Source organism: Pleurodeles waltl, chromosome 9, assembly GCF_031143425.1.
Source record: "Pleurodeles waltl isolate 20211129_DDA chromosome 9, aPleWal1.hap1.20221129, whole genome shotgun sequence".
Classification (NCBI taxonomy): Eukaryota; Metazoa; Chordata; class Amphibia; order Caudata; family Salamandridae; genus Pleurodeles; species Pleurodeles waltl.
The window spans coordinates 423,379,638-423,402,452 of record NC_090448.1 but is presented as its reverse complement, the minus strand read 5'-3'; the positions used below and the strand labels follow the sequence as shown (position 1 = coordinate 423,402,452).

At 45.9% G+C, this 22,815-nt stretch overlaps 1 protein-coding gene across 2 annotated transcripts in view; it reads right to left on the bottom strand.

Moving 5' to 3' along the window:
• Positions 1 to 22,310, bottom strand: part of PLD3 (phospholipase D family member 3) — a 292,670-nt gene extending 270,360 nt beyond the window's left edge. Inside the window, exon 1 of one of the 2 annotated variants that reach the window (XM_069207231.1) lies at positions 22,173 to 22,310. The gene's annotated coding sequence lies outside the window, so the exon portion shown is untranslated. The remainder of the gene's footprint in view (positions 1 to 22,172) is intronic. The other variant, XM_069207232.1, reaches the window with a different exon arrangement.
• Positions 22,311 to 22,815: the final 505 nt, after the last annotated feature.

The following is a 22,815-nucleotide window of genomic DNA, read 5'->3' as shown; positions in this document are numbered from 1 at the left end:
AGTATATGGTTTATGCTCCCCTTGGGTCACTATTCTCTATTGTGTTTTACATTGCTTTGCACTGTTTTCTAACTATCCTTATGCCTATTTCTGACAGCTAGTGTATATAAATTGTGTATTAATTACCTCCTAAGGAAGTATTGCCTCTACAGTATTTTTGGTGCTGTCTTACCATAGTAAAGTACCTTTATTTTTGTAACACTATGTGGTTTCTTTCATGTGTATAAGTGCTGAGTGACTACAGTGGTATTGCATGAGCTTTGCATATCTCCTAGATAAGCCTTAGCTACTCACCCACAGCTACCTCTGGAAAGCCTGGCTTCTAGACACTGCCAACATTTCACTAATAGGGGATACCTGGACCTGGTATAAGGTGTAAGTACCTTACGTACCCACTACAGACCATGGCAGCTCCCTACCCTAGTAAGCAGATGCTCCTTTTTAAAAATGTGCCACAAGCTCCAATACCCTTAACCAGACTCCCTGGACCATCTCACATGGCACAAGTCAGCTTATCTTGTAAGGAGTCTCCCTACTGACACTACGTGGAGAAACATATAAGCACTCTTAGGGCAAACAACCAATGGTTACAACTGATACCAACCTTGTGTTTTAAAAAAGCCATGAACAAATTGTTTCACAAACAATTTGTACTAGAGAATAAAGTAAATGTACCCAAACAGGGTTCCACCTTGAAAGTGATAAATACTTACACCATCTTAAAACCACAACCCTACTTTGATATCTGCTTCTTCAGTGTCTTAAATAGTAAATTTCTACTACCCATGTTTGGGGGTGCACTCAACTTTGCCACCTTGGCCAAAACACAACAGGGACCACAACTTCAGGCTTTGTGGAGCCCCAAAGGAATATTAAATACATATCCTTTGTATTTGTCCGGCATTACTAGGCAAACAACATTGCATGCTTTTGAATATGTTTAATATATTATTATCAGTATAGACGTGCAGACAGACTTATTGAGATGTTGAATCAAACAAGGCTGAATGTTAGCTAAGCAAATTCCACGCTCATTTCTGACCTTTCAAAAAGGGGTTGGACAAGGCAATTCGGAGTCTGATCGATCTTATTTTAATGATGCCACCTTTTAATGTTTTCTGTATTCGTTTTCAACTTGTTCCAACCCTTTGTATTCTGAAGACATAATACTGACTGTCTATAGGATCTCTGCACTTGAGAACCTCAGTATTCAATGTCCTTTATACCAGCAGACTCTCGTGGGAAACATGTCCCAGTCCTAAGGACATTAAAGATACAATAGAGAAAGTCTATATGTTTTTTTGCCTCAGAGCATCTACAACGTTCAAAGTCTTCTGGAACCAGTAATCTCTTTGTGAAAAAGTGCTCCAGCCTCAAGCACTTTAAAAGAGACAAGAAATAAAGTTCACAGGATCCTTTGCACACAAGCACTTTCAATACTCAATTCTTCTTGATCCAGACAGACATTTTGCGAAAAGACAGTAGTCATTGTTTTAATCATGAGCTAGTTATCTCTTTTTAATGTATATCATCAACATATCGTTCTTACCTTTTTTTAATGCATGTAACGGTCTTTGTTGACTATGCATAAAAATAATAAATCTTAAATTTGAGATGATTAGGGTAAAAAAAAAAAAAAAAAAAAAAAAGTAAGTGACTCAAGAGGTTGTTTTAAACCATTTGACCTCTAAAAAACCCTCTACATAATACTGCAATGTTTCCACCAAATAAATGTTTTTAAAGAGACTTCTTATTATTTAAAAGCAAAGGGTAGGCAGTCACTCTCCAACTTCCTGCCCAGGTTAACAAGCAACACTGCTTCCACTTCCAAATGGATATAGAAGACACTTGGATCCACCTTTGGCTGAGTGACAAACCTGAAAACCAGCCTGACAGCTCATGTCAGTCATACGCTTGCTGAAAAGAAACGGGACAAACGTTGAGATGTTACTATTCTCGGGTTGTATTAGCGACCGTTACTTCACCTAGTAAACTCCCTGCAGAGGAACACCAGAAGCAACACACAAAAAAAAAAAAGAATCTATGAGTTTTATCTACTCCATTCTATTGTTCTCCTCCCACAAAGTACTAAATGACCATGCTCAGGAAAAGCTTTCACCACTTAATCCAAAACATCGAACAGATTTCAGGGACTTGGTTCTTACTTGCTTAGTTTGCTACAACACTATACATGTATGACTACCTTTAATTACAGGAGGAAAAAACTAAGCAAGAAAACTGCGTGTAAGCCTCATGAAGCAAGATCATGCAACTCCCCACCCTAATCCGCCTGCAGTGAGGAAAGAATCAAAATCAAGTTGTGTGCACAGTTAACATGGACTTCTGAAGCAGACACCCATGGACAACTCAGGCCAACAAAAGATCAAAACCACCTGCAATAGATGAACCAAAACAGAAAGTGATACCAAAGCAACACAGGAAGGACCTCACAGGCCCAACGTGCAGAGAGCTGGGCCAATCCAGGAACAGTGCTGTGACATGTCTGCTGTGTTTCTTAGTTGTGCTTTGTGTTGCAATAAAGGGGCATCCTTTGTACCATCTCTGGTTGTAAGTAGCCCTGCCTCTCTCTCCCGTTTAGCCTACAATGTATGAATTACAATGGAATGCTATATATCTGTCTCGGTTAGTTGTATTATGATTAAATCATGTTGGATAAAATGTGTGCAATTTTTTGACAATCTTGTATAGCTAAATATATATATTCACTTTTTAGCACTCCGTCTGCCACTTGTCACATTGTATCTACTGCACCTGATTTGTATCAAATACGTTGTGATTGGACGAGAAAAGTGACTCAGGTTTAATTGACTTCTATGGACTTGAAAAACTGAATGTATGTCATGAATTGTGTGTAATCCCCAGGAGCACAATGCTTACTGAGTTCAGAGGGGGCCCCCTTCCACAATCACTTTCCATCGGTAGGGCTGGCTGGGCTGGTGCTGCCGGACGGAAGGTCAGCTAGTATTAGTGCAAGTCCTGCTAATGACTTTGACAGACTTAATCAAGCACACAGTCATTTTCCTTTGAAAGCTTTTGGTGAAGTGTTGTCGGTGCTCAGTTGTTTTTCTTCACTAATTTTGGTTACTTAAAGTGTCCAGGGAAAAAATTTAAAATTGCAGCAGGGTCCAAACCTACTGCTGAGAAACACCTCATCATGTGCATAAAAACAACAGGGGTGCCTTGCAACACCCGTTTGCAATAAAAGACAGATAAAAAGTTCCTATTAAAAGGCCAAAGGCAGGCAGTGCTATCTAAAGCTGAATGTTTTTTGCTTTCCAAAAGAAAAATATGTAAAGTTAAAATGGCATATGTAGACACCACTTACTGCAGCAGTGGTTCTTTTGTTTTGTTTCAATGGGTATGATGTCATTCATAATGCACAATGCAGAGCAGAAGCAATAGTTCATTCTTGCATATGGTACAAAATATAATGAAATACTATACCTTTTTTTTTTTAACTGTTTTTATTTAGTTTTAATAACTGCAAACCAACAAAAACATACAGTACAGTACAGTGCAGGCTACAGCAAAGCAAGATGTCTTCATTACACAAGGGTGCCCGAGGGCATACACACCAGAGTTCCAGTCAATAGAGAGTCATAACCACTGCACAGATCGTATCCTCTATCCCACTGTCCTGACCCATAGCCTTATGAAACCAGGTGTTAAACAACTTATGCATGTTGGAGTATATCGACACCACAGTTGGTCGCCACATTTCATGGGGAGGTGTGTGTCCCCATCCCCCACTATCTCATCGCTGCTTACAGAGCTTACATCCTCCCCAAGAGTGAACCACTCCAGCAGTGCACCCCAAGCCGCCACATCAGCAAGTGCCCTATCATCACTTCGTGTAAAGCGCATATGTTGCTCCTCCGCTTCCCCCCCACTCTAACAGATCTCGCCGCCAGCTGGGAGTCGTCGGATTCCGCGTACTCATCCAACTAATTGCTACTCTACGCCTGGCCAGTACCAACGCTAGCTGCACCAATTTATACACAACTCCCCTACCCTGCAGCTTATGCACCACTCCCAGGAGACAAGTCATCGGGGTTGCCTCCAATTCCAGTCCCATAGCCTCCACAACCACTACTATCACTTCCTGCCAGAAGACATAAACCGCCCTACAGGTTCAGGACAGGTGCAGAAATATAACACCAAACTCACCACAACGAGGGCAGCACACTCCACGGCTTGGGTCAATCCTATTTAGTCCACTGGGTGTGAGATATGTTCTGTGTACAAAGTTGAAATGCAACAACTTGAACCTGTGATTACACTACATCGTTCGGACCAATGATAAGGTCGCATCCCAATCAGCATCCTCTATGGGCAGCCCCAAGTCAGATTCCCACGCTTTACGTCCCGCAATTATCACTCCCGGTTGATCCTCCCGTAGGGCTTTATAAAACCGAGTAATCAGGTGTGTCCCTTCGCCACATTTAATCAATCCATTTAATACTGATGATGCCCTAGGGGTGACTGGAAAACAGTCCCAGATTTCACGTGCCACGCTTTCAATTTTAGCATATTACAGAAACTGGCCAGAACCCAACTCAAACAAATCCTGAGCATCAGTAAATGATAAAAATTCACCATTAGGGTATAGATCACTAGCTACCTCCCAACCTCCCAATCTCCAGGCCTCCTCGCCATTTCCTGAAATGGGGCCAGATCCAATATCTTTAATTCCCTGTCAAAAGGGGCTGGCCTGAGCACCTGCTTCACCACCTGCACCCAGATCCCAGCCGTAGTCCATACTAGATTGGGCGCAGAGTGATCAGACCTATCCCCCAACATCAGAATATGCACCAATAACTGCCCATCACACATACCAGCATACAACCTCTTTTCCCAGCTATCAGCCTCTGACATCCATTTGGCTGCACACTGTAAGTGTGCTGCATAGTAGTAGTATCTAATGTTGGGGATCGCTAACCCTCCCCCCTCTAGATCCCCCTGCAGCACGGACAGCGCCACCCTGATCCGCCGACTGGCCCATACTAGAGAAATCAGCAGACTGTCCAAGCGATGAAAAAGCAACGCTGCCAGCAGATACAAGGAGTTCTGTACCAGACAGACACCGCGGCAAGAATACCATCTTTGCCACTGCTGCCCGACCCATAACAGAGAGAGGCAACTTATTCCAAAAGGAAACCGAGCATTCCAGGCCCATCACTACTCGCTCAACATTGTGTTTAGTATACGCATCCACAGAGTTACTGTCCCATATATCCAAGTACCTAAAACTCTAAATTTCCCACCGAAGCCCTGCCCCAGGAAGCCTAGCCTGTGGAACCCTAATGAGAGACCCCAAGGGGAACAGGAGCGATTTTTTCATGTTAATCTTGACACCAGAGGCAGCCCCAAAAACCTTCAACCTCTGCAGCAGCGCTAGCACCGAGATACGAGGATCTCGTACATACACAAATGCATCATCAGCATACATGGAAATTACATGTGTGACCCGTCCCACTGGAATCCCCAACTGCACCATCTCCTCACGAAGCCAGATCACCAGAGGCTCCACCGCTAGAGCAAACAGAAGAGGCAAGAGCAGGCATCCCTGTCATGTACCCCTGCCTACCTCCCAGGTGTTCGCTATTTCTCCCCCCACACATACTTGTGCAGTTGGAGCAGTATATTGCAGTCGAACCCAAGCACAAAAACCGGGGCCAAACCCCATGCCTTGCAATACCTCCAATAGATATCCCCACTCTACTGTGTCAAAGGCTTTTTCCAAGTCAAGAGACACCAGCGCCAATTCTGTCTTCACCACTTTGGTCTCATGCAGGACATGTGCCAAGCAACGCAAATTATAGGACATACTACGACCAGAGATGAACCCGCCTTGGTCCTCCTGTAGCAGAACCTGAATCACGCCCTGGAGCAGAGTGGCTAAAATCTTACAGAGTATCTTGACATCACTATTTAACATGGTAAGCGGGCGATACGAGGAGGGATCCGCAGCATCCCTCCCCGGCTTAAGCAACACACTAAACCCTGATGCATGGAGTCCGGCAACATACCACTCCCCCACAAAGACCTCCAGGAGATTCTCCCTTAATGTGAAATAAAATGCTTGATACAACTCAACAGGAAAACCGTCACTGCCGGGAGATTTGGATTTTGCCATTGCCGGCACTGCCTCTCCCACCTCCTCCACAGTGATCAGGAATTAAATGGCGTCCCTCCTCTCCGGATCCAAGTTCGGGAGCCGCATCTGCTGCAGAAACTCTCCCACTCCTTCTTCCGCCAATACAGCACCAGCCCTCAAGACCCTCGGGAAGTGGGACGCTAATTCCCTTAGAATGTCCGTACGCCCCGTGAGCAGTTCACCCTCTGTGTTTCTAAAATGCAGTATAGGCGGGCCGCCACCTCCCGTTTCAGGATCCACGCTAAGAGTTTGCCAGACTTATCGCCCTCTCGATGCAACCTCTGCCTATACCCTCTCAGTGTTGTCCGGCTTAGCGTATCCCAAAAAGCATTAACCTCCTTGTATAACCTGAGCTCCTCCCACCCAGCTGTGCTCGCTTCAGGTGGCTGCTGCTGCATTTCCCCCAGTTTCACCTCTAGGTCTGTAAGATCCCGCTCTAGTTGTCTGGGCACCCCTCCCACCAACTTATGTACTCTCCCCGAATGACTGCCTTAATAGCCTCCCACTCCAGGCCCCGAGACTCAGTTGTGTTCCAATTAAATTCCATATATTGTTTTATGGCTTCACCCACCCTCTCCCGACATCAGAGATCGGTCAATAAATCTGCAGGCATACGCGAATTGACCCATATGAATGACATCCAGGACATGTGAGCTGTTGAGACCACCCAGCAGAAACCCATCTAGTCGAGTGTAAGTATCATGTGTTCTGGAGTAACAAGTATATTCCCTGCCCTCAGGGTGCAGTTCCCTCCAAACATCCCACAGTCCCAGGTGTGCCATCTCATCCCTAAGAGATTTTACCATCAGAGGTTTAGTTCCCAGCTTCGGTGGAAGGCGGTCCAAATCCACATGTAACACACAATTATAGTCCCCTGCCCAAACCAAAGGCCTATCCACACTGTCCCCCACAATCTCAGGTATTCTGGCAAGAAGGAGTGACCGTCCGTATTAGGGGCAGATACATAGAGGATAACAAAGGGTAAACCATCTAACATGCCCTCCACCAGAACATATCGGCCCTCCACATCTACCTCACTGTATACACGAGTGAAGGGAACCCCTGGAGCCACCCACACAGACACCCCACATGCATAAGAAGAGAAAGAGGATGAAAACATTTGTCCCTGCCATTTCTTAGCCACTTTGTGCGTTTCTTCGCCAGTCATGTGTGTTTCCGGAAGACAAGCAATATGAACCTTATGCCTTCGTAGGAATGAGTGCACCCTCTAGCGTTTTATGTAACTCTTCAAGCCCCTGACATTCCATGTCAGCATGTCAATAGTACGACCCATGGTGTCACATTGTTGTCCCTCCACCCAAAGAACACGTCCCCCTGCGTGCTACCCCCCGCAATGAGACAAGAGAAAGACATATTGCAAATCTCGCCCTGACACCCGCACTGTTGAACAAACTTCAAACATTAACAAACCTCCCTCACCCCCTACCCCCACGCCGGAAATACAGTAAAACAACCAGAACAGACCACACTGTAAGTCCATTTCGTGAATGCTGCAAGGACCACAGCCTAACCTAAACCCTATCTTACCATATCAAAAGGCCTACCACAGTTGTGGAGTGACCACCCCACCCCCTGGCATCAGTCTACAAATGTATCTAGGACCCCCCCACCCCCAGATCTAAGTTCCCTAAGAGCTAGCAGCACCCGGGAGGACCAGTCATAGTTGAGTCCGCTCATAGGACCCCATCAGAAGAGAGGCCAGTCTACACCGCAGATCTCCCCCAGAAAAATACCTTCTCCATTTGCTCCAACCCTACTAGCGGAGAGAGAGAGAAAGGAGGCACACCGACACCCAGAGGTGTGAGGATAACAGTCAGGCCATTACAGAATCCCCACCCGCTCCCAGCTCCTGCTCCAAAGCTGTACCCCAACTGAGTCAGCAGCCACCACCAGCATTGTTCCATCTTGCTAGCTCCACTCTGTGATGAGTCAGCCAGCCAACTAGTGCCATGCGACCTCCAGTCCGGGCTTTCTGCTCCAGAAGCCTGATGAGTGACGCCACCAGGTCCCTCCGTCCTTTCCAGGGCCACCTTGTCCCACATCTCCAAACCTCCTCCGGACGCTCGAAGAAGTGTGATCTCCCGCCCGATAGGACCTTTAAGCGTGCCGGATACAGAAGCATGTATCTAACGCTCATGGCTCGGAGTTTCGCCTTGACCTCCATGAACCCCTTACAAGAGCTCTGCACCTTGTTTGTGTAATCAGGATAGACATCCTGCAGTTCTCGTATAGTGCCTTATCCAATTCACGTGCAGCACGTAGCACACAGTCCCGGTCCTTATAGTTTAGCAGGAGGGCATTAATGGCCCTAGGCGGTGCACCGGGCCCAGAAGGCACAGCAAGGGCCCTATGCGCACACTCCACCACAAAGACTCTAGATAGCCTAGTTAGCTGCAGCACATCTCTAATCCAGTGCTCAACAAAGGATTCTGTGGCAGACCCTGTAGTGCTTTCCTCTTATTTAGTTTCTAAGCACTAACATAACACAACAGAAATGCACTTCTGAGGTCAAAGAAGACTTTTATTGTTGTTAATTCTTCCCCAACCACAATATTTATGAATGACGAATTAGTAGCTTTCAAGTCCGCGTTAATCAAACAAAATATATCAGTTTGCAATATACACAGCAGGTTATATTTATAAGATATTGAATGCAAAGCAAAACAAATACTTCACCGTGTGGGAACTATTCACAGCTTCATCTTTCTAAGGTCTGCAAGCTGATGACCCCTGTCAGCCGCGAGAAAGAGAGATTCATCTACCCACACGGGATTGCTGGCAGTTGGCGCCAAGCTCCAGCACGAGGTCCGGCAGATTCGAATCTGACTCTCTGCAGCCTGTTACATTCGTTACAAAGGTGTGCCCCCTCCTCTCAGACCTGGGAAACTGAGCAAGCCTTTTGGAGACTGGCCAGGTCTCCAAGACTACTCCTGTTCCCAAGCTCAAGCGAAGAAAAAACAACACCCATGTACTCTCTCTTATCATGTCTAGTCTACTGTGAGAAAAACATCTTGGTTCTCTGGTGCAAAAACACAGCTTGGAAAAATACAGCTTGGATTCTCAACTGCAATGTCTAACTCCACGTTAAAGGCAATGGGCAGCTAACCTAAATATCAAATGCAATGTCATGTTAAAGGCAATAGGCAGCTAACCTAAATATCAAATGCAATGTCTAGTGTCATGTCAAAGCCAATAAGCATCTAAGCTGAATACAAAATGCAATGTCTTATATCATGTCAAAGCCCATAGGCAGCTGAGCTGAATACAAAATGCAATGTATAATATCATGTCAAAGCCAATAGGCAGCGGAGCTGAATATCATGTCCAAGCCAATAGGCAGTTAAGCTGAATACAAAATGCAATATATAATATCATGTCAAAGCCAATAGGCAGAATATCTAATAGCATGTCAAAGTCAATAGGCAGCTAAATTGAATACATCATGTCAAAGTCAATAGGCATGCAATGTCAAAGCCAATAGGCGGCTAGACTGGATACAGCATGTCAAAGCCAATAGGCAGAATACAGAATGTAATGGCTAATGCAATGTCAAAGCCCATAGGCGGCTCAACTGAATACAGAAAGTAATGGCTAATGCCATGTCAAAGCCAATAGGCAGACTAATGCAATGTCAAAGCCCATAGGCGGCTAAACTGAACAAAACATACCATGTGCTACTGGTGAACATTGAGCAACTAATATGCGCAGTGGTGAAACACAAAGTCAATAGTCAAAACAAACTTTAACAAATGGCAGTACATTCCGCCCTTTGACCAATGAATTTTTGTTTCACATATCTCTTGTTTCAAACAAAAACAAAAAAAACATCAGATCAAAGCAATCCCTGTAAAGCAATAGAAGTGAATTAACACATTGATTTCATAACCTTTCACATCAGATACATCTACATAGAAAAGACTGAGCAATTTTTTTTTCTCTGAATGAGTCTCTAATTCAACAGTGTTAGCAATTTGATGTGGCATGAGTTCTGCTCATGTAAAGGTGCACGGTCCACCTGAACGGTTTGCTGGAAGATAAGCAAAAGTCAGAGTTCCATACGAGAGGGAAAAAAAAACAAAAAAAAAAACAAAAAAAACACAGCTTAGTTCCAGTGGAAGAATGCAATCAAACAAGTTGAACTTGAACTGAAGGCGCAGTTTGCGCAAAATGGATCCATGGTGCTGGCACTTTACTCAGCCAGGTTCAGGTTGGGGGTTCGGTCCCTTCCCCGACCCCACACGCACACACTGGAAGGGGAACCACACAGCACACTCAGGGACAGTGGCGAAACGTGGTAGGATCTGCAAAAGAAACAAGTATGACTTTTCTTGCAAATAACATTTTTCATTTAAACTGCACCCCTTCCTCTTTCTTTCCCTGTTTTATGATCAGCAGGACGTTTTTGGGGCCCTTTGTTATATTCACTGCAGGTTCTGGAGGGTCACTTGGGGCTTCAGCCCACACATCAGTACTGAGGTTTTTATCTGCTGCGCCACAGCTTCCCTTTTCTTGCACTGTCAGAAGGGCTGGGCAGACTCATTCTTTACCAAACCTCCATTCACTGCACTTTTGCCAATTTGGGCCATTCTGTCTCCAATTTGTTTGAATGAATCAGATTCTTTTCTAGGTATCAGCATAATTTCGATTTTTCCTTGGTAATCTGCAGCAATCACTCTCCCTAAAACCTGATCAATTTGCCATTTCTGTCCTGGTAACTTTCCTCTCCCCAACTGCTCTGTGACTGCTTGCATGACAGATTGCTTTTGTGCATGCTGCACAGTTTTTATCAAATCTAGGGGAATGTGCATCTCTCTCATCTCTGCCCACCTGTAAGTGGCTTTTTCTCTCAGCTGTTCACATTTCTGGGGCACCCACTTAGCCATCCCCACTAAGGCAGAATTCTGGGTGTACACTTCTCTCTCTGAATTTTTCTCATTAACATCTGCAAGGTAATTGAACCAGTTAGGTGCTAAAACATTAGCAAAGGACCAAAAATCAGCGTAAAAATGACACATCTCACGTAGCTCTTGCTTTAAAATCTGACACACATTATACAACGCTGTTCCTTCTACTGTGCCAGAAAGCAACATTTCAGTCAATGAATCATTAGTAAAACAAACATGCTTTTTATCTTCAGTAGACACGAATTCAAATGGTGCACACAATTTCATTGGTAACTCTTTTATCTGTGGTACTCTAGCCCTGTCTTGCAAATACCAGATCCATTGTATGATTCTAGCTAGGGGCACTATTTTCTTTCCTTGTTCTTGAGTTACATGTACATAAGTATTTCCTTCTTGCACTGCACAGAAACCTAAAGTCTGCATTATTTCATTTGCCAAATCACAAGCGCGCAACTGCATATTATTTTTCACAGTGACCATATACAAAAGTGTTAGGATTTCACTCAAATGAGGGCTATTCTTTTTCCAAAAATCAAACAAGCTAATGAAACTCGGGGTGTCTTGCTCTAAAATCCTTCCTTTTACTTGTGCATTTTGCAACGGTAACTCGTAAATCACATTCTTGTCTCTCTCGTCCGTGTTATCAGTTAAGGAATGCATTTTGTCTGCCAAAAACCCTGGCTCCCACGAAAACTCAAAGCAGCTCGGAGCTGTCTTAACCCCCTCATTACTGGAATGGGACAAGAAAGATTCTTCAAAAACAGCCTTTTTATAACTTTCAGTCGGGCTAATTTGCTCACGTAAATTCCTATTTTCATGTTCCAACTTCTTACATTTCTCCTGCATTTCTCTGGAAGCAGATAAAGGTATCCAAACCTTTCTGTCATCATTACTTCCAAAAGACACGTTTTCTACATATGTACAACAGGAATTATTTCTCAAAGCATTATCAGGCCTTTTAGCTACACATGCATTTTCTTCTGTAATTCCCCAAACAGAAAACAATTCACAGTTTTTCTTAGCACCATCAGGCAGTTTATCAACACATGTATTCTCAGACATGGTCTGCCGTGCTACTGTGATTCTCCAAAAAAACAATTTCTGTAATTCTCCAAACAACAAAAACAATTACACTTTTAAAGTGTGCACTTAGAAATCTACCAACTCGTCAACACCCTCTTAATCACCTCTTAATGACCGACCCCACGACTCCTGGTACCAATTGTAGTGCTTTCCTCTTATTTAGTTTCTAAGCACTAACATAACACAACAGAAATGCACTTCTGAGGTCAAAGAAGACTTTTATTGTTGTTAATTCTTCCCCAACCACAATATTTATGAATGACGAATTAGTAGCTTTCAAGTCCGCGTTAATCAAACAAAATATATCAGTTTGCAATATACACAGCAGGTTATATTTATAAGATATTGAATGCAAAGCAAAACAAATACTTCACCGTGTGGGAACTATTCACAGCTTCATCTTTCTAAGGTCTGCAAGCTGATGACCCCTGTCAGCCGCGAGAAAGAGAGATTCATCTACCCACACGGGGTTGCTGGCAGCTGGCGCCAAGCTCCAGCACGAGGTCCGGCAGATTCGAATCTGACTCTCTGCAGCCTGTTACATTCGTTACAAAGGTGTGCCCCCTCCTCTCAGACCTGGGAAACTGAGCAAGCCTTTTGGAGACTGGCCAGGTCTCCAAGACTACTCCTGTTCCCAAGCTCAAGCGAAGAAAAAACAACACCCATGTACTCTCTCTTATCATGTCTAGTCTACTGTGAGAAAAACATCTTGGTTCTCTGGTGCAAAAACACAGCTTGGAAAAATACAGCTTGGATTCTCAACTGCAATGTCTAACTCCACGTTAAAGGCAATGGGCAGCTAACCTAAATATCAAATGCAATGTCATGTTAAAGGCAATAGGCAGCTAACCTAAATATCAAATGCAATGTCTAGTGTCATGTCAAAGCCAATAAGCATCTAAGCTGAATACAAAATGCAATGTCTTATATCATGTCAAAGCCCATAGGCAGCTGAGCTGAATACAAAATGCAATGTATAATATCATGTCAAAGCCAATAGGCAGCGGAGCTGAATATCATGTCCAAGCCAATAGGCAGTTAAGCTGAATACAAAATGCAATATATAATATCATGTCAAAGCCAATAGGCAGAATATCTAATAGCATGTCAAAGTCAATAGGCAGCTAAATTGAATACATCATGTCAAAGTCAATAGGCATGCAATGTCAAAGCCAATAGGCGGCTAGACTGGATACAGCATGTCAAAGCCAATAGGCAGAATACAGAATGTAATGGCTAATGCAATGTCAAAGCCCATAGGCGGCTCAACTGAATACAGAAAGTAATGGCTAATGCCATGTCAAAGCCAATAGGCAGACTAATGCAATGTCAAAGCCCATAGGCGGCTAAACTGAACAAAACATACCATGTGCTACTGGTGAACATTGAGCAACTAATATGCGCAGTGGTGAAACACAAAGTCATTGGTCAAAACAAACTTTAACAAATGGCAGTACAGACCCCTCCGCTCGTTCTGGGAAGCCCAGCAACCTGACATTGTTTCGCCGGGACCTTCCCTCAGCGTCCTGCAACCGCGTCTCTAGCTGTCCGACCGTGGATGTGGCCTGCACCATTTGTTTTCACAGTGCCCCCACCCCAGTCTGTAGCTCCACTATGGAACCCTCTGCCACCTTAACCTTGACGGATACCTTCCGGAGGTCCGCCCCACAGCAGATTGACCTCCACCGCCACCGCCTCTATCTTACCCTCTAGTGCCACCTGAGAGCCCTGGATGGCCGCAAGCAGCTCCGCATGCGACGGCTCTTCGATGTTCAGCGGCGTTCGGACATCATCTCCACTCACTCCCAATGCGCTGCAGGAGAGCCACTGGGGTAGTATACTTTTCCATTGCGTTTCCCTTTGATGCATCGGTCCGCTTATGATGCCCCATTTCTTCCCACACCGGACCCAGGCTAGGGTGCAGACCCAGATGCAGCAGGCAGCCTCCAATAAAGTCACAAGGACAAAGTACCACAGACACAGTATCCGCTGTTCCCCGCTCCTTTAGGCACCACTGTCTCACCAAACGGCCAGCTCAAGGGCTTCAAACCTCTCCAGCAGCCACGGATCACCCAGAAGACAGTTACCAATAAGGTCCGAATAAGTTTGAAGATGCAGAAGAGCGGCAAGAAGAACAAGCATTTGCAATGCAATGGGTCTCGCGTTTGCTCATGTTAGAGCTGATCGCGTTGTAAACTCATAACCCGACTTTTCACCTATTGGCAAAAGTGCATTTATGCACGTAACCCGAAAAAGTGCAATTAACTATGTAAATCGCTCGACTTCTGCCTAGCGAAATCGTGTTAGTAAATTAGAGAAAAAGTAGTCCACGAGCCAGACAGAAAACAGCGAGCCTCGCATGTTTTCAGTACTTGGTCAATGCGCTCGTGGAGGGCTAGCCACCGGAAAAGGCATGACGTATGCATGCCTTAGACTAATGGAAGCAAGCAGATTTTAATAGGCAAGCCCATGAACCAATGAAAAACACGAACGTGATGTCAACAGAGCTCCGAGCCCTTTTCTAAACACTAAAGCGTCCCGCTGCGATACGCATGCGCGAGCGCATGCAACGCAGGCTCGACCCTAATAAAGGGGAGAAACAGTTCTATTTGAAAGTCCAGGGGCCACCACGAGACACTCTCACCCCAACGCACATGGTACAGTGATGGTACCGTGGGCCCCAATGGATGCCCCAGGATGCCGTCCTGCTGCTCTGGTTCCTCAGCAGGATGCCCCTGCACACCTCCTGTCCTGGGTGTTCTTCCCCTCAGGCCAGCAGTCAGACAGGCCCCCCGGGCCCAGCAGCGCGACAAGCTGCCCAACCATCAGGCCACGCCTGGCAGCGGGTCCAACGGGCGAGCCGCGCAGCCCCAGCGGAGGCCCTCCTAGCCTCCGACATTCACAGTAGGCCTCACGCCTTTCTTTAGGGTCCGGCCGGCCCATCCAGGCCCAGCTGAGGTCGCCCCAATAGGGCCCTCCTGCAAGTCGGGCGGCCACCACACAAGCCCCCCCAGTTCTGCTCAGCCTCCTGTGCCACCCGCCTTCCTGCGCGAGCTCCGCGGCCCAGCCGCCGCCGCCTCCAACACGGCCCAGCAGAGGCACGTGAGCGAAGCCGCGATCTCGACTCCACAGGATCCCAAAACGGGATCCAACCACGCTCAGGTCCTCCGGGCGTCGTCCCCACTCAGGAGAGGGGCCCCCATGGTCTCAGGGTGCCCCAGGATCACTGCAGGATTTTGCCGGTGACTGGAGCGCACTAGGAGCGCGTCCCGTCGGGCCATGTTTCCTGGCCACTCCCCCCATGAAATACTAGACTAATAGTTCTATTTAATACACGATACACAACTTTATTCAGGTAGCTCTGTGTGCCAGTAAATGTCCTCTCCAAACCTTTCTAACATGCTCTATTGTGGATTCTCAGCAGGGTATATCTGCCGTTCATCTCCTGATATTAATACAGTAGCTATCAGTGAGTTGACAACACTTGCCATTTACTAATTGTAAAACTACAAATTGTGATGTGGCAAGTGCTCGTAGAAGACAAAACGATACACTTGTTAACTGAATAACCAAAGGTACACACAAAGTTCAAGATTAAAAAGGCTGTATAATACAGTACCAAAGAAAAGTAAAACAGGACATCAATTAAGGTAACTTTATTACAAAAATACAATCAAAGCATTATAACACTTCCGAAATAATGTAGAATTGCACTGCGTGTTGTCAAATATAACAGGTGGTCAGTATAGTAATAGGATGTGGTTTGTTAAATAAGCACCTTAGCAAATGTATTTCAATACCTTGTGAAATATTTTTAGTGTTACAGTCTACAGCCAATGGTCTCTTAACTCCTGTTCTATTGTGGGCCATGCATCTGCAGCATCTACGCCTATGGCATTTGCTTCTCACCCATGGCAGAGGAAACTTCTTCCACACTCCTTCCATGGATATAGGACAATGGCATATCAGACTGCATGTATGATCTTTTGTAGGTTACTTACCTGAGGTCTGGATATTTATTTCCATTGTCAGGCACTGTTTGGGTAGACACAGGACAGGCAGGTTCAGGTGCAGGTGCAGATTGCATTTACCAGAGGTTCAAATACGCAATCACTGTGCTTCGTTCTTACTCCTGTGATAAGTGCAAGTAGAAACAGTCTTAGTCCTTGAGCTCTCATCAGCATGTTATAGTTCCTTTGTCTTCAATGTAGATTGAGGCCCACGTGTGAGAAGGTAGCCTCTTTCTAGCCTTGTTACCCCCACTTTTGGCCTGTTTGTGAGTGTATGTCAGGGTGTTTGTCACTGTTTTCATTGTCTCACTGGGATCCTGATAGCCAGGCCTCAGTGCTCATAGTGAAAACACTATGGTTTCAGTATGTTTGTTATGTGTCACTGGGATCCTGCTGGTCAGGACCCCAGTGCTCATAGGTTTGTGGCCTATATGTATGTGTCACTGGGACCCTGTCACACAGGGCCCCAGTGCTCATAGGTGTGCATGTATATGTTCCCTGTGTGGTGCCTAACTGTCTCACTGAGGCTCTGCTAACCAGAACCTCAGTGGTTATGCTCTCTCATTACTTTCAAATTGTCACTAACAGGCTAGTGACCATTTTTACCAATTTACATTGGCTTACTGGAACACCCTTATAATTCCCTAGTATATGGTACTGAGGTACCCAGGGTATTGGGGTTCCAGGAGATCCCTATGGGCTGCAGCATTTCTTTTGCCACCCATAGGGAGCTCTGACAATTCTTACACAGGCCTGCCACTGCAGCCTGAGTGAAATAACGTCCACGTTATTTCACAGCCATTTTACACTGCACTTAAGTAACTTATAAGTCACCTATATGTCTAACCTTTACCTGGTAAAGGTTAGGTGCAAAGTTACTTAGTGTGAGGGCACCCTGGCACTAGCCAAGGTGCCCCCACATTGTTCAGAGCCAAGTTCCTGAACTTTGTGAGTGCGGGGACACCATTACACGCGTGCACTACATATAGGTCACTACCTATATGTAGCTTCACCATGGTAACTCCGAATATGGCCATGTAACATGTCTATGATCATGGAATTGCCCCCTCTATGCCATCCTGGCATTGTTGGTACAATTCCATGATCCCAGTGGTCTGTAGCACAGACCCTGGTACTGCCAAACTGCCCTTCCTGGGGTTTCACTGCAGCTGCTGCTGCTGCCAACCCCTCAGACAGGCATCTGCCCTCCTGGGGTCCAGCCAGGCCTGGCCCAGGATGGCAGAACAAAGAACTTCCTCTGAGAGAGGGTGTGACACCCTCTCCCTTTGGAAAATGGTGTGAAGGCAGGGGAGGAGTAGCCTCCCCCAGCCTCTGGAAATGCTTTGTTGGGCACAGATGTGCCCAATTCTGCATAAGCCAGTCTACACCGGTTCAGGGACCCCTTAGCCCCTGCTCTGGCGCGAAACTGGACAAAGGAAAGGGGAGTGACCACTCCCCTGACCTGCACCTCCCCTGGGAGGTGTCCAGAGCTCCTCCAGTGTGCTCCAGACCTCTGCCATCTTGGAAACAGAGGTGCTGCTGGCACACTGGACTGCTCTGAGTGGCCAGTGCCACCAGGTGACGTCAGAGACTCCTGCTGATAGGCTCCTTCAGGTGTTAGTAGCCTTTCCTCTCTCCTAGGTAGCCAAACCCTCTTTTCTGGCTATTTAGGGTCTCTGTCTCTGGGGAAACTTTAGATAACGAATGCACGAGCTCAGCCGAGTTCCTCTGCATCTCCCTCTTCACCTTCTGATAAGGAATCGACCGCTGACCGCGCTGGAAGCCTGCAAACCTGCAACATAGTAGCAAAGACGACTACTGCAACTCTGTAACGCTGATCCTGCCGCCTTCTCGACTGTTTTCCTGCTTGTGCATGCTGTGGGGGTAGCCTGCCTCCTCTCTGCACCAGAAGCTCCGAAGAAATCTCCCGTGGGTCGACGGAATCTTCCCCCTGCAACCGCAGGCACCAAAAAGCTGCATTACCGGTCCCTTGGGTCTCCTCTCAGCACGACGAGCGAGGTCCCTCGAATCCAGCGACGCTGTCCAAGTGACCCCCACAGTCCAGTGACTCTTCAGCCCAAGTTTGGTGGAGGTAAGTCCTTGCCTCACCTCGCTGGGCTGCATTGCTGGGAACCGCGACTTTGCAGCTACTCCGGCCCCTGTGCACTTCCGGCGGAAATCCTTTGTGCACAGCCAAGCCTGGGTCCACGGCACTCTAACCTGCATTGCACGACTTTCTAAGTTGGTCTCCGGCGACGTGGGACTCCTTTGTGCAACTTCGGCGAGCACCATTTCACGCATCCTCGTAGTTCCTGTTTCTGGCACTTCTCCGGGTGCTACCTGCTTCAGTGAGGGCTCTTTGTCTTGCTCGACGTCCCCTCTCTCTGCAGGTCCAATTTGCGACCTCCTGGTCCCTCCTGGGCCCCAGCAGCGTCCAAAAACGCCAAACGCACGATTTGCGTGTAGCAAGGCTTGTTGGCGTCCTTCCGGCGGGAAAACACTTCTGCACGACTCTCCAAGGCGAGAGGGATCCGTCCACCAAAGGGGAAGTCTCTAGCCCTTTTCGTTCCTGCAGAAACCTCAGCTTCTTCTGTCCAGTCGAAGCTTCTTTGCACCCGCAGCTGGCATTTCCTGGGCATCTGCCCATCTCCGACTTGCTTGTGACTTTTGGACTTGGTCCCCTTGTTCCACAGGTACCCTAGATTGGAAATCCACAGTTGTTGCATTGCTGGTTTGTGTCTTTCCTGCATTATTCCTCTAACACGACTACTTTGTCCTTAGGGGAACTTTAGTGCATTTTGCACTCACTTTTCAGGGTCTTGGGGAGGGTTATTTTTCTAACTCTCACTATTTTCTAATAGTCCCAGCGACCCTCTACAAGGTCACATAGGTTTGGGGTCCATTCGTGGTTCGCATTCCACTTTTGGAGTATATGGTTTGTGTTGCCCCTATCCCTATGCTTCCCCATTGCATCCTATTGTAACTATACATTGTTTGCACTGTTTTCTAAGACTATACTGCATATTTTTGCTATTGTGTATATATATCTTGTGTATATTTCCTATCCTCTCACTGAAGGTACACTCTAAGATACTTTGGCATATTGTCATAAAAATAAAGTACCTTTATTTTTAGTATAACTGTGTATTGTGTTTTCTTATGATATTGTGCATATGACACTAAGTGGTACTGTAGTAGCTTCACACGTCTCCTAGTTCAGCCTAAGCTGCTCTGCTAAGCTACCATTATCTATCAGCCTAAGCTGCTAGACACCCTATACACTAATAAGGGATAACTGGGCCTGGTGCAAGGTGCAAGTACCCCTTGGTACTCACTACAAGCCAGTCCAGCCTCCTACACCACGTTACTTGCATTTTGTTCCTAAAGCCTTGCAGAGGAGGTCAGTCACAGCCCGCTGCTTCAGATTGTGCAGCCTCACTGGAACATACAAGTGGAACTTGATGTGGCCTTTTAGTACTGATCCAGCTTCTTCAGCAGTCACAGGCCGGTTCTTGGATGGTGTAGTATGCTTCGCCGATGACAAGAAAGGTTGCAGCCTACCAACAGGCTGGTGCAGCTGAATCCCATGGCTAGGTAGCTACAGCCCATGTCTGGGCCATTGCAGACAGATCCCAGAGGCAATGCAATTGTAGCCTACTTCCTAGCCAGTGCAGATGGGTACCACCACAAGGTAGCTGCAATCAATCTCCAGGGAAATGCAGACCAATGTATATTCCTGGCTGTTGCAGCCTTTCTAGGCCTATCTGCTCTACATTAGCGGCACAACAGCTTCTTACGCCATCAGTGATAGTACCAAATTGTGTACCACAGAAGTGGTGGAAGTAGAAACTTCAGTAATCTTTTGGTGCAGTTCTCAATGAGAACCATGGAGGCAGACCAGGAGACCAACTGGAGAAAGGGTTGCTCCTGGTTTTGCTCTCTCAGGCAGTCCACTTTCTCTGGGTGATCCTGAGGCCAAGAACATTCTAGCCTGCTTCTACTAGGCAGTCACTCCTCCATCTGGGTGAGGGATATTCTTTCTCAGCCTCAGGAGGCAGGCAGGGTTCTAGGACCTAGACAGCCTCCCAATACTTCCAGCAGAAAGTGCAGACTTCAGGTAATATCCTGCACATCTAGTAGACTAGTTGTCAGGCATACACCAGCCTTTGTGACACAGCAGTCCTTCGAGTACTCTGCAGTGTTTGCCCTTCCTTCGTCATTAAGAACTTGAAACAGAAACAAGGTGGATTGGCTAGGTTCCCACTTTTATACACATCTTCCAAGGAGGAAATGAAGATACACTGACTCAATCTTCAGAACAGGGATGGCTTGGTTCTCATTTTCCTTCTGCTCTCTTGGCACAGGATTATTTGTAAAGTGATACTTCTCAAAGCAGGTGGAAATGGGGCTATCTTTAAGCAGAAGCACCCACAACATAAACACAGTGACGTGAGGTTTCTCATTTGTCTGTCACCAGACCTTCTGACCACTAGTCAGAGGTAGACAAAAAGGCAGGCCTAACCTAGAAATCTCACAGTCTGGCACAATGCAAAACGCAGTCCAGCCCTTCAATTCTGCCATCAACCAAATGCCAGTGCTGAAGAAGAATTAATCAGCAGTCTGTTGCTTACAGTGTGTTTACTAAATTTCTTTTGGTAGCCCTTTCTCCATCCTCCTCACGTAAGTGTCTAGATGTTCACCCTGCAGCTACAGGAATTCTCGGTTATTCACCCATTCCAAAATTACAAGTAAGGCTGGCTTTAGGGCGTGGGCCTTACTGGGAACTGACCCCAGGAGGGCGCTGTGTTTAGCAATAACTTATAATTTAAAAGCACCTGCTGCAAAGTTCCTCGTACGTCCAGCTTTCAGGCAGCAATTAAAATGTCAAGTTAACCATAGAGAGTTACGTACCTGCTAAATCGGAGTTTTGTCCAGTGGCAGCTATGACTCACCATAAGGTAGTGCAGAGGGTTAATATGCCTGCTGCAAAGAACAGATCTGTATTTTATGTGGACAGTTGAGTAGATTAGTAAAGCCAGCCTTTACCAGCTATTTGAAACAAATAAAATGTATGTGAAAGAAGGGCTATGGATAGATAAGGGGCACTTTTGCCAGGTGGTAGTGAGGGAATCCGAGAAGGGGGGGGCACCAAAAAGATTGTCGCACTGGGCACGACCAGCACTAAAGATGGCCCTGATTACCAGGGTCCTGGGGTTGAAAAAGAGAGGCAGGTTTCCAGGTATAATAAAATGCCAGTCGTAAGAAGTGCCTTAAAACGCTCTGAAGTGGCTAAAAGACATGTAAAGGTTCCTATAAAACATGAAATAAATAACGTTGCTTTATACATATCTTAATTGCCAACTGTTAGAAACAAGTAACAAAGGAATCACCCCTTAATCCCTCTCACTCAAGTGTGATGTTTTTCAAAATAATGGCATATAATCCCTGTATCACCAGAAATGAACTGGCCATTCAGGATACAAGAAACACCTTGGTAGGCTGGGGACAAGTGGATGCTTCCTCAGCGTACCCAGTTAAAGTAACATTTCCGAGTTACAAAGACATCTTTTCCTTATATACCCACATACACTTGATAACCTCTTTCGGAGATTTAACGCTCCTAGATATTGGGGCAGAGCATAAAATGTTGAAATATTTCAGTAGTTTCTCCTCAGAATTCCATGCAACATCTATAACATTCCCACCCAAAAATTGGAGCATTGTCAGGGCCAAGAGCTATTCAAATCCCTTTGCGAATGTTTGGTCTAGTTCACTCTATCGCTAGTTCATAGGGAATTTGATTCAAATTAAAATACAAAAAAAACAGTACTACCTCACCTTCAGAGTGTAGACACAAACAGCAGTGTTATTAGTTTAACACATATAGCAAACTCTGTCACCGAAGTTTTAAAAGTAAAGCCACGAAGGGTTTGAGGTCTAAGATGAACAAACGGAGCCCTGCTGTTTATTACTTGCCTGTTCACTGACGGCAGTACCAGGGCTCCAGTTTCTCTAACGCCCGGTTTCTTTCACTGCATTACAGTTCCTTCTTTCTTCTGCCAGGCGTCTCGGGTAGAACACAAGGGGAATCTTGTTGTGCACTGTAACTCCTCCTCTCGTGGGTGGAGTCATAAACTCTCCTCTTCTAATTGGTCCCGCTTGAACAGACGTGAGCAACAGATGTCAGAGCTGCATGCGTTACCGATCGTTTTTTTTTTCTCTCTCCAGCGCTATTGTGATGTATCATCTGTGCCCTGCCCTAACGTTTGGGAACAAAATAGGTGGAGCTCGGAAAAAAGGTTGACTTGCATCGACGTGAAGGATTTTCAAAGCGAGGAACCGATGAACTATTGCAATTTAAGTTAAAAAACGTAGATTTTCTCACCCAAATGAGCAGTCTTAGCAAGCAACATTGCCCAGAAGTTCTGGAATTGTTACAAAATTACCCCCTGAACCCGTAAATTCAGGGTCAATGTGTGGCAGAGGAAAGGTGGGGGAAGTCACGATGATCGGAGTCATGAAAAACGGAGATTAGCAGTTAATTTACACATTTATTTTTGTATAATCTGCTGCAAAGAAATTGATAATAAGGGCAACAGTGAAAATAAATCTGTTCTGG